Genomic DNA, 13,812 nt, shown 5'->3' with positions numbered 1-13,812 from the left:
CTCCAATTTTATTGAAAGCCAACCAGTCGTACACGTCCTAACGACGAGTAAGGCTATTTTCATTTTGGGTGAAGTAAACATTTTAAACTTTTAGCTTCATTTAATTATTCATTTTCTTTTGGCTTAGTTCCTGATTTATCAAGGGTCACCACAGCGGAATGAACAGCCAACTTACTCAGGCATATGTTTTATGTAGAGGATGCCCTTCCAGCCACAACCCAGTTCTGGAAAAACGTTATAATTAATTTTATAATTCCAGGTTAATAAGAAAGAAACAAGCTAAAGAAGATTTAAAATGCAGCGGAAAAAAGAAAAAGGAAGAAAAGAACTATTGTACTACTGCTGAGATAACAGAATAGAAATGTACAATTAAATGACAAATGCTCAAATGGTTAATTTTCCCAAATGACAACTGCTGCTCGTTATTAAAATTATCATTTAATAATAAAATAATTGACGTGTCTTTTTTGTGTCAGACACATTAAATATTGTATTTTTAAATATTGATTAATTTTAAGATGCGCGAACAGCAGCATATGGAATTAACAACAGAACCTGGATAAATCGTCAAATTGTCAACCAACAATTCAAATGATCTGCTTAATTGGAGTAAGTCTTAAGTAAATGATTAATTTTAATTTACGTCTTGATTCATTAATGGAATTTTTTAAATAAAAAATGGGAGATCCTCTTGGTTGACAGCTTGATTGGCAGTAATGTAACTAAAGACAAAGTATTTCCCTGGAATGTATAGAAATGGAAAAAAAGAAAGAAAGAAAGAAAGAAAGAAAGAAAGAAAGAAAGAAAGAATAATTTAACAGAATAATTACCATATAAGTTCAATTAGAAAGATTATATTTGGCACTGCAATTGGCTTATGGTCACTTTCAAACATGTAAAAAAAGTGTGATGTGTCTAACATGAGCATTAGAAATGGAAGTTAATCATGAAATATGCTTTGTAATACACACTCTTTTAGTGACTTTGGGTATCCACGGTTTCCTGGTGCTGTAAAAAGAACCTGCATAACATCCACTGGTATTCATGCCGAAATAATAATAATAATAATAATAATAATAATAATAATTATTATTATTATTATTATTATTATTATTATTATTATAGGATAGAATACAGACCTTATGATGTTTAGCATAATGCTGTTTGAAAGCATGGCGAGGCAGTGGCGCAGTAGGTAGTGCTGTTGCCTTACAGCAAGAAGGTCGCTGGGTCGCTGGTTCGAACCTCGGCTCAGTTGGCGTTTCTGTGAGTTTGCATGTTCTCCCTGCCTTCGTGTGGGTTCCTCTGGGTGCTCTGGTTTCCCCCTACAGTCCAAAGAAATGCTTTAGAGGTGAATTGGGTAGGCTAAATTGTCCGTAGTGTGTGTGTGTGGATGTTTCCCAGAGATGGATTGCAGCTGGAAGGGCATCCGCTGCGTAAAAACTTGCTGGATAAGTTGGTGGTTCTTTCTGCTGTGGTGACCCGGGATTAATAAAAGGACTAAGCTGACAAGAAAATTAATGAATGAATGTCTGAAAGCAGGAGTATAACAGCACTTGGGTGTATAAATTCTATTTCATTTTACCATATGGTCAGGCTTTTGTCAAAAAGACAATAAATTTATCATGAAGAAAAAAAAAAGCATTGTTGTTTTACAATAAAGCAAATGTGAAAATCATACTCCTTTATATTGGTGGTAGTAAAATGTAGGGCCTACATGTTGAAAACATCTGTGTGTTCAAAAAGACTAAAAGATGATCGCAAGGTCTGCTTGACACAAACCAGGCTCAAGACCAATTAAAGTACAAAACCTTGCTCTATTATCACATATTAAATAGACATCTCCCTTCGGAAAAATACAATAAAGATTTAATTATCAGAAATTCCTCAAATTGGCAGATTATTTTCCTTATTATAAAATATGTATTTCCTTTTCATTGCAAAGAATTATATCAACAAGTCAATAATAGCTCTTTTACAGAAGGGTGTTGCTTTGAAACAAAATGCAATTGCATAATGAAATCAATTTGTAAGTGAAATTGATTGGAAAAAAAAGCCTGACTTCTGCCCGATTGCTCAACGAACAAAGTGAAAGAGATATCTTTGAAACTTCTTTATAGATTATGTGCTGCTCACGCTTGTTTATTAAAAAATAAAATAAGATATCAGATGTAGGCCCATTTGCAAGCTAAAGCCAGAGACTGTTATTCGTTTACTTTGGCACTTATGTATCTTTGTAATAAAATTAATTTTTGAATAATAATATTGATGGAAAAAGTTATTTTATATTGGAAAGAGATACTTTTAAAATGTATTGAAAGTTCCAAAGATAAACAAAACGTTTTTCTTATTTTTTATATTAATTGCTAAATTTCATATCAATTAATGTACATTTACAGGACAAAAACACGTGTTATAGCATTAAAAAGGAAATTAGGTATTATGTTGAATATATATTGCCCTAAAAGAAACACAAAGCCACTCAAGTAATCCAAATTCTTTAATGTATTTCTGTGAATGTATGTGTCTCCTCCCCTAGCATTTGAATTTTTTTGTATGTTATAATTTTGTATTGAATGTGTTGTCATTGTTCAAATAATTTTTTTTTTAATTGCAAGCAGACGTTTTCCTTCAGTAATGTAAGCGTGTCAAGAGCCACTAGAGGGCAAAGTCTGTCTATGTATTTGTCAAGAAAGCAGAAAATCCAACCTTCTTGATCACATGATCTCTACATTTCTAACAGGTTTTGCAAAAGCATCCTAACTATTTTTGCCGCAGTAGGCTGAACTATATCTATACTAGAGTATACATTTATCAAAATATACTATATCCAGCAGTCCACACTGCACAGAATATTACATAAAATATATTTCAGTTCAGATAGCTTGTCTTTATCTTTCATTTAACATAAAAAAGATCTACTGCAACATATTTGTATAAGAGCATTTTGAATTATTAACATTTAAAACACTTTTAAACATAAGGTAATCTATGCCTTTTGTCGTCTGATACTTTTGAATACTATGTATTATAATGCTAAACACATCCGGCTTTTGCTGTAAAATCTTTTTGGATTTTTTTTAACTAAATGAAAGAGAGAGTAATATTTCAAGATAAACACTTGTTGTTCTAAAATAAAAATATTTATTTTTGAAATCCTTTGCCTTAAATGACATTGCATATTTTAAATTTCACAATAAATAAATTGATTATTAAAATGATCTCTTTGATTTAAATCATATTTACAGTGCATCCGTAAAGTATTCATAGCGCTTCACTTTTTCCACTTTTTATGTTACAGCCTTATTCCAAAATGGATTAAATTAATTTATTTTTTCAACATTCTAAACACAATACCCCATAATGACAATGTGAATTTTTTTTTTAATTGTTGCAAATCTATTACAAATAAAAACCTGAAAAATCATATGTACATAAGTATTAACAGCCTTTCTCAATACTTTGTTGATGCACCTCAAGTCTTTTTGAATATGATGCCACAAGTTGGCACACCTGTCTTTGGGAAATTTTGCCTATTCTTCTTTGCAGTACCTCTCAAGCTCTATCAGGTTGGATGGGAAGCGACAGGTGTACAGCCATTTTCAGATCTCTCCAGAGATGTTTAATAGGATTGAGGTCTGGGGTCTGGCTGGTCCACTCAAGAACAAATTGTGGCATTTGGCTGGCACATCTGTGACCAAGACAGTAAGTCTTTATGATTTATCAAGAACCATGGTATTGGGGTAATGTATCAGGGTATACCACCAATAAGGACAAATTACATCCAACAGGAGTAACTGTGGATGCAAAAGGAAGCTGTCTGAAAGAGATGTTTAGGTGCTAACCCAGGTTGTATCCAAAAAATAAAAATAAAACCACAGCTGCCAAACTCACTGTAGAATTAAATATGAATTAATAACCTTGACACTTCTGTTTCCACCAAAACTGTTTGTCGGGAGCTCCACGGGGTCAATATGCATATCTGGGCTCCTACTGTCACGGGTAGAAGAAGGAGTGAACTCAAATGCAGAACACAAAGTATTTATTGAGGAGAAAGTCTTTGCAAACAAAGAAAACCCAGTCGTGTGAGTGCCGGGGAAGTGCCGTGGAAATAGTCCAAAAACAACGGGATACTCATTCACTGGCAGCCCTGGACACAAATATGGGGTGAGTAACAGACCGATATACACACACACCAACGACAACAGACTGACAAACATTAAGGGAAATGACGTGCTATAAATAGGAAAAAAGGGATGAGAAACAGGTGGAGCGAATAACTCAGATGACCTGTGACTTCGTAAAAAAGCAGGTAACTAAAGGTCATCTGTAACATAGAACTGGAGGAGAGAGTGGGAACACAAGGTATGGTGACACCTACAGCTAAACCTTAGGTCACTTGTGGCAATGCCTATAATGTCAATTTCAATGGTGCGAGCAAAAATTATTCTGCAATGAGTTCACCTTCACTTTCAAGAAAGTTATGATGTGAAGAAGCCCCAAAGAAGCACACCACCAAGACTGTTGCATGCCCTGAGGGAAGCAGATGTTTGGGCTGCAATATCATGCGACAGTACCTGCAGCCTTTATGATGCAAGCTGAGATTGCATAACTCAGCGATGCAATGTCAGACACAATGCACTAAAATGGAAAGAGTGACATCACTGTGAGGGGTAAACTTTGGGGTGGGGTTAAGAGAGCCCATTAAAAAGCATTGGATGCAGCTCAGATTGCACTGCACCAGGTCTGCATTTAGACCCCTCTCATATCATGACATTCCATACAGGCCTGATACTTTTGCTAGATGGGTGCATCACTGCCAAGGACTATCAAACCATTCTGGAGGACCATGTGCACCAATGGTTCAAATATTGTTTCCTGAAGGCGGTGCCGTGTATCAGGATGATAATGCAGCAATACACACGGCAAGAGTGGTGACAGAGTGGTTTGATTAACATGAAATTAAAGTTAAACATCTCTCATGGCCGGCACAATCACCAGACCTAAATATTATTGAGCTACTTTGGGGTGTTTTGGAGGGGGAAGTTAGGAAACGTTTTCTTCCACCAGCATCATGCATTGACCAATATTATAGCCAATATTCTGTAAGAAGTATGGCTCATACTCCCTCTGACCACTTTGCAGGACTTGCATTTGTCATTCCCGAGACTTACTGATGCTGTATTGGCTGCAAAAGGAGACATCACACCATTCTAATGAGTTATTGTGGTCTGAAATCAGGGGTTTCAGTTTCATTGTCCAAGCCCTGTACATTCAAAGCACAGCCAGAGATTTAGTAATCTGTTTTAATGTCAGAGCAGACATGAAGAGTTTCTTTCATGCTGGAAATTAGATGTTTTTTTTTTTTGGATGAACCTTGAAGATGAGAACAGATTACACAGAAGGAGCAAGTGCAAAATGAAAGACTAATAAAATCACAATCACCAACTGTCAGTAATAATATTCCAGCTACTACCCTTGAATTCAGTTCACAGAAGAAATGAAAAGACTCTTCCAAAAGAAAATCTTGAAGTTTTAATATAGCACAATGTAAAAACTAATGACAAATAAGACCAAAAACATTCAATTTTGTTATTTAACTACATCCGACAGAAACCAAATCAAAGGAAAATCATACAAACTTTTAACAATGAACTTTCAAAAGCAGAATCTCTGTGCATGTCTGCTCTGGGGCAGAAATTGCTTTTGTTAAAAATACCATATTTTCGATCCGTGGGTAGCTAGGTCTTATCCACATCTATTTCGGTTTCTTATTAGGGCAAGGAAAGGAGACTCCTGTCACCACTGTCAAAACCAGAAGACTTCCTGCTTTTATTAGCACCTGTAGAAACACACCTACTCAAACAATGTCCTTCCCAAACCAAACATCTTACAAATCTTCTACTCTATTCTTCTACATATGTCACACGTTCTTGCTTTCTCTCTCTCTCTCAATCGCTCTTCCTCTTTGTCACTTACGCCCTTGCTGGGTCATTGCAGCTCTATTGGAATCAGTTACATGAGAGCTCTGGTATTTGCTGACTATCGTCTGGCGGGATATTGGAGTCACTGACCCTGCAGATTCGCCAGAGGTCATCAGGAAAACCCAAAGCTTTTTGTTTAAAAGAGCTAAAATGCAATGAAGCTATGGGTGTAATGAAGAGATATGAATAAATGCGTATAGAGCAAAACCAGCAACTGAAAGCTCATCCATCACTAATATCCCCAGGGTTGCAAATATTTTTATTTATATACTGCAATTATCTATAATTTATTATTAATTGACTTTGACGGAGACCTGCTTTCCTTGCCTTTGGCTGCTGATATTTCGGTATTTCTTCATACAGTACACAGCATAGTGTTGAAATAGATAATAGGTCTATAGTTAATTCAGTTGGGGATTCATGACCATATTCCAGGGTTGATGGTAATGAGTCCAGGTGAGTTTGACAGATCCCAGCTGTCTCCAGCATACTTAAAACAGGAATAATAATATGTACATAAAATAATTCATTACATATGCAGGCCAGATGGTGGACCTATTCACAGCATCTTCAAAAATGGTACGGGAAGCAGAATAAACGTAGTGTGTTTGGTATACACCTGACACAAAACTGCCTGTGACTTCCCTAATAAAACAGCCTTTTGTCCCTAGTGTAATCTCTAAAATCTAAAATAAAATTTTAGGGGCACTCTTGCATAAAGTATACACAATGTATCTCATAACTGTGTTCCAGTTAAATGCATCTCATCAAACGCATTCTTTCACATTACCATACATATTCATTCATTCATTTTCCTTTCGTTTTAGTTCCTTTATTAATCCGGGGTTGCCGCAGCAGAATGAACCGCCAACTTATTCAGCACGTTTTTACGCAGCTGATGCCCTGCCAGCTGCAACCCATCTTTGGGAAACATCCACACACACACACTCATACACTACGGACAATTTAGCCTACCCAATTCACTTGTACCGCATGTCTTTGGACTGTGGGGGAAACCGGAGCACCTGGAGGAAACCCACGCGAACGCAGGGAGAACATGCAAACTCCACACAGAAATGCCAACTTACCCAGCCGAGGCTCGAACCAGCGACCTTCTTGCTGTAAGGTGACAGCACTACCTATGACAGGCGACAGTACCTGCGGCACTGTGTTGCTACCATACATATCTCTTGTTTAAAATATTATGTGCTGTGCTATGTCTCTTTCTTTTGCCCTATTTCTACCCCAAGACCCATCCTGATCCCTCTTGAGATTGCAGAAAGATGATGCCAACTGAATTGAATAATTAAATGCTTTTTAACATCATCGATATTCAAATAAATTGAGTCATTTTAAAATGTTTAATTCAACTTTTATTAATTCATATTTGTTTACTCATATACTTAAAAGATTCAAAGCACAATAAAAGTATACATTTTAAAGTACCAATTCCTAGTATAACAATCTATATATCTGGACATGGAAAACAAGTAAAGCCAAAGATTATTCTGACCATTCATTTTTATGACTTTGTTTGTAAGAACTTTTATTTATTAACCACTCTTTTTTACTGGCAAGATTATAACTAAACTTTAATAAAGACCTTTCCCTGACTTTGAAAGCTTTTGGTTGTGATGTTCATGTTTCAGTATATGCTATTCTCTCTTGAACGGGGCTGAGCTTAGTTTTTTTTACTTCAGGTGAAACATAAAATTTGTGGTAAGAAAAATGGCAGTTGTGGTTGTGCAGTTTAACAATTTGAAACACTATGTATAAGAGATATGAATAAGTCAGTAAAATAACTGAAAAAGTACTGGTTTATTATCAGTATTATTTATACTGTAATTTACAACACAAACCCAGAAAATGTATCACTTCAAATTTCAATGAAAGTCACTTTTTCAAACTTTACAGCATTAAAGCTTGCTGGAGGAAAGCTTAAGGTCTCTTAATGCAATTTCAAAGCATGAATAAATGTGGGGAAATAAAATTAATCACAAAATATAGAACAATATTCAGTTATTTTTTGACAGTGTAGGCCTACATAAAACCCACAACCATTCATAGATTAATCATTTAGTTTAGCAAAAAGTCTTAAGCAATCCACAATACACAAATTGTTCTTAATATTATTTTGTTTGTTTAGATTACTCCATTAAAATGTATTATATACACAGATATCAGTCATTTTGGTCACTTTATTTTGATGGTCTGTTTATTAAATTTAAGTTACATTGCATCTAAAGGCCTACCGATTCTTAGTAGATTATAAGTAGACTGTTTGGTTGGGGTTAGGGCTAGTGTAAATTGACATGTACTTGCAAACTTTCTTATAGTAGGTTAAATGTCAGTTCAAGAAGCAGTATCCATAGATATTAAGCAGACAGTCTACTAATACTCAAATGGACCATCAAAATAAAGTGTTACCGTTTTTTTAAGTACATTATACATTGTATAATGTCAGAATCCTCGACCAGGCCATATCCTGAGCAGATGCGCTGGTGGTCATGGAGGAGAGGAGAGCATAAGACTAATTCCCGAAAGACCCCAGTGACATACGAATCTTCTCATTGATCCTGTGAGCCAGCCTAATCACCCGCTGGTGACCTACTCACACCTGCAGCTTCTCCACGATGGAGCGTTCTCCAGCCTCTGGCACCTAGACTGCAGCTCTGCACAAGAAGTTTGGCCAAATTTAGGGTAAATTGACCATATCAGACTTGCTGATGCCTATGAAATATGCTAAATATCTGAACCTGTTGCCAAAATCCCACTTTGTGAAAAGTTTTCTGACTAAAAAACACATCTGTGCTGACCTACAGTTAATGAGAAAGCAATATGCAAGACAGCGGGGAGTTCAAGGAGGAATTATAGACCACAATATCAGAAACATGGATTTGGTCCCGAGAAAGGGAGGAAAACAAAAACGGAGGAAAGTTTGGAAAAACTTTGGCAGGAGCACACAAACACAGCAGCAACCGAATCCTACCCCAGAGGTCATGCAGTGTGAAAACAGCTGTGAAAATCAAGCATCACTGTGAACTCAGCATTAGCTGTTATTCTTTTTTGGATAGCGTTTTATACAGTTGCTTCAAAGCAGCTTTGCAAAGAAAACCCTAAACTAACTGAAAATCAAGAATGATGTTTCATCAGTTTGAATTAAGTTTAGTTCATTAGGCACATTCACTTCTACAGAATTCTGTTTCTTGTTGTTTGTTTAATGACATTTTGGTTCAGTTCAGTACCAATTTCATTCCTGAAACCTGGGATTCACCACATAGGTATAGCTGTAGGAACCAAAAGTTCACCAACTTACAGAAATGGAAACAAACATGTTGTCCTCTGACCAAACAAACAGGCAGAGCTGCAGTCCCTTTTGGAAGTGGACTATTGGCTTTTCACTGCCCATTAGTGCAACAAATGCCACTTTTCAAGTTCAAACTGCACCAAGTTAAGTCAGGTCACTTATTTTCATAACACTTTATGCAATGATTGTGTCAAAGCCACTTTACATGAATCAACAAGGAAATGATTAAAAGCCATAACAATATTTATGTCTGGGACATATTCAGCACATCAGGCAGTTAGCAGTGCAGTGGTAGTGTGATAGTAGAAGTGTAGTTCTAGTTGGTTCATAACTGATTCAGTTCATAATAATCAGTTAATATTAATGTAGCTGTTAAAAGATGATCTACAAAGAGCATTTCCGCCAACCCCAACTCCAAGCCAGCCAGAGCTATTGTAGGCCACAGTGGCAACCAACAAAACTCATGGATATGTACAAACCTTGGGAGATACCAAGCTCAATTCAGGAACCAATTCTCTTCTGGCCAAATGGAAGCCAGGCAGAGCTGAAGTCAAAGGTTGTTGGCCTTAAGAATGATGAGTCTCTGTCATAATGAAGTTGCAGGTCACTAGCCGGGTGTTCAGAATAGTCAAAACAGATCTTTGCAGAGATTTGTCTCATCAAGCTCTTTGCTGGAAATCATTCTTGTTTCCTGGGGTGGGTCAGTCAATTGGTCAGACAGTCAGTCATTCAATCAGTAGACAGTCAGTAGACAGCGGCCTCTGGTGGATTTATGTGAGAACAGGCCCGAATGGCACTCGCTAGAGAAATTTGAGATCTCAAAAAAGTGTACACAGTGGCCTCTGGTGGGAAAAAAAAACGTAACTCCTGGGATGTATTTTGCTCTCTCCAGAAATGTATATGGCGGTACGTAATCAGAATAAGCCTGGGTTGGAAGTGACTCCGCCCTTTTTTGGACTTTGGACCTCTTTTGGACATTCTGTGTGTTTTGTTGACAATAGAAAAATAATAAAAAGTAAAAGAAAAATTCTATAAAAAATCAAACCTTTCCTTATTTGGAATTTGGTTTGGTGATGCTAGTAATTAATGTAAACAGTTAATTTTTAAAGAAATGTTACCTTACAAAAAGGTTTAGTAGTAGCCTATTCCATATGATGAAACACTCAATATCCAATAAACCTATTGTGATAAATGTGCTGTTAATTGTGCATGACTTTGTTGTATGTTATGTAATAATTATACTTGTGGTAATGTGTGGAACTGCTTTCATGTTTTTGTTTCCTTTATTAATTTTGTTGTAATGTACATAATATTCTTTTCATATTCTTGTGATGATGTGATACTGCTTTCACATTTCTGTAGTATTTACCACAGCATTTTTTTTCAGTATCTTCTTGTAATGTTTAGTTTAGTTTAGTTTAGTTTAGTTTAAAACTTGATTAATCCTCTTGGAACAATTCATTCTGACTTGGTGGAGCTTCACATATAACAAGAATGACATGCTTAACACAATAAACACCAACACTTAACATAATGTACACAAATAAAAGACTATCAATTAACTACATTTATTACGTAACCAAATTTCTTCAGGTACAAAAGTAAATTTAAGACGATTTGTGGAAATTCTTTTTGTTGACAGCACCCAAGGGGCATCCACTTTAAAATGTTTGTTTAAGGGGTGTGTGCTGTCTCCTAGTATTTTATGTGCCATCCTCAACACCTGCTGTTTGTAACAAGATGCAAGACTTCACAGGGGAACTCCTAAAATTTGTGTTGGTTTTACCCAGAGTGTGAATTATACATTGATGATCAGGGGGGTCAACTTTTTGGGTTAGTTTGTGTAAAAAATGCTTCACTCATTTAAGTATTTATTTTCAATTACATCAAGTTTATTAATAAAACGTAGTTATCTTTTCAACATTTTGAGAGATATTTAGTGTATTCTGACCTACGGTATTCTCTAATCAGCCTTTTCAGATGTTACTGTAGGCTAAACTACAAACTATGCGTCTAATTTGATTTGATTTTCAGGCTAAATAAAGACACAAACACATATTTTATGAGAAAACAAAGTCTTGTGAACACAATGTCTATTGGTGCTCTAGATCTGCCGCTTTCAGACTTTTTTCTCGAACAGACTGATTGGCACAATAATGAATTAACAATGGTTTGAACCGTTATAGGGGTGGTCAAATGTATATTTATATAATCAATTTTTCTAAACAACGTTATTATTTAAAATACAGATCAGAGTGATATATTACTAGGTATTAAACAACTGACCCTCTCCCCCTCCATAAATCTTGTTTTGACCTTCAGGGCGATCAAGCGTTAATTAGTGGGGTCAATCCTCCTCAAATTGACCTATATTTCTCACCCCTGTTTTACCAAACAGAAATACCACATAGGTCATCTAAAGGTACATTCTTTAGAACAGACAGTGTAACAGGAAGTTCTGTGGCAATCCGATCAAATTTTGCTTGGCTCATTTGTTCTGTCGTAAATTTATTACTTTAATGTTTATTACACCTAAAGCAGGATTTGACAAAATGTAACCTTCAGTATTTAGTCTATTTACCTGTTGGTTCTCATCTGTTGTGTTTGATCCAGAACTGTTTGCCTTGACTCTGCAGTTTGTAAAGACCTAGCTGTGGAAATCTGTTTTAGTAGCAGCAACACGAAAAAGCCCAGCCTCTCTAGAGAACTAAAACAAATACAAATTGCCATTATCAAAAGTGACCATCTGAATGAGAATTCTAAAGCCCATAATTTTGTTTGTCTGCACAGTCAGAACAGACCATGACGGTAATGACGTTTGTCAAGGTCTAGAAAACATCCAAACCGTCTGACCATCTGCAACAGCTTCAGAAAGAGCAACCCCATTTGAAATTTTGCTTTGCGGCTAATGCTTTAAGCTAAAGGTCTTAAGTCATGTATTCCGGCAATTATCACAGATGTGTTTTCATAAAAGTCCCACTGGAACCTTAACCAACAACCTCATCAAAATTGCAGCAGGTGGCCATTCATACCATCTCATTACATGGAAAAAGAAGAAAAGAAAGGCATTTGTGATGCTGATGCAAATAATACAATCTGCTGAAACTGACTTGAAGGTATTAAACATTTATCAGTGTGTAAATCAAATCTAATATGTCTACTGAACCTAAAAAATATCATTCCGTGCAATGTTTTATTCAACAGTTGAAATAACAGTAAAAATAAGAACCGATCAAACAATGCAGGTAGCTCCTGAATAATGCAATGCTAATGAAATTCATCATTGTGTCAAATGCATTGTATGAACTACTTATTAAAATCAAAGCATCCAAATGTAATTATCTGATTGTATATTGAATGTATCCTAAGGGCAGCCAGTTTCCATAAAGAAGCTCATTCATTATTTAAAACAAAAGTCCATGTAGCGTTTGATTGTCAGCTGGGTTATCATATAGATTTACTGATATCTCCACCACGGTCTTTGTGTGTGGTTAAACTACAAGGAAAGCTGTGTTTAAAAATCAATTTGTTTGGTGTTAATCCCCACAAGGCAAGAGAAAAGATGAAAAGCAAAGAGGCGAGATGGTGTTTCAAGAGCGTAAAAACTCATTTCCATCTTAGCGAGAACAGAGCGACTGTTTTAACATAAAATCAATTTAGACTGGAAAGATTTATATAGTGGCAATAACCTTTCACACCCAAGTTGAAAGCCTTATTATGTCTTTGTTGGGTGTATTCATTCTTTAAACCATTACAGACAGATGTTTGTACAATGTGATCAATGACAATTGTGTTAATGATAATACTTAATTTATGTTTTAATTTAATGTTTATCCATTAGTTGTTTTAGAGATGATTACCTGTTTTACATTTTGCTGTTTTTGATGTTTATGTTGGTTTCAACTTTGATACTGATTTGGCACTTTTTGTATTATTATTATAGATGGTATTATAGATGATTTTTTTTATCATTTTAACTAATTAGGAAGTAATCATAAATAAAAAAAGTTGTCAGAGCTGAAATTGCAGCATCATGTTATTTAAAAGCATAAAAAACACCCACGAATCACACATTATGGACATTTCTGCAATGTTTGATTACTCTTAAAGGATCACAGACGAAAAGTTTTTTCTTTCTATCCAGTGGTATCAAATTCCATTAAAACAACACTCTTCCACCATTCATTCATTCATTCATTTTCTTTTCGGCCTAGTCCCTTTATTAAGGGTCGCCACAGCGAAATGCACAACCAACTTATCCAGCATATGTTTTACGCAGCAGATGCCCTTCCAGATGCAACCCATGACTGGGAAACACCCATATGCTGTCATTCACACACAGACAAATTTAGCTTACCCAATTCACCTGTACCACATGTTATTGGACTCGGAGGGGATACCGGATTACCCGGAGGAAACTCACGCGAACGCGGGGAAAACATGCAAACTCCACACAGAAACGCCAACTGACCTAGCCAAGACTGATTTGCTGTGAGGCAACTGCACTACCAACTGCGCCAC

Source organism: Danio rerio, chromosome 11 (assembly GCF_052040795.2).
Source record: "Danio rerio strain M-AB ecotype USA chromosome 11, GRCz13ab, whole genome shotgun sequence".
NCBI classification, from domain to species: domain Eukaryota; kingdom Metazoa; phylum Chordata; class Actinopteri; order Cypriniformes; family Danionidae; genus Danio; species Danio rerio.
This window is presented reverse-complemented; position numbering follows the sequence as displayed.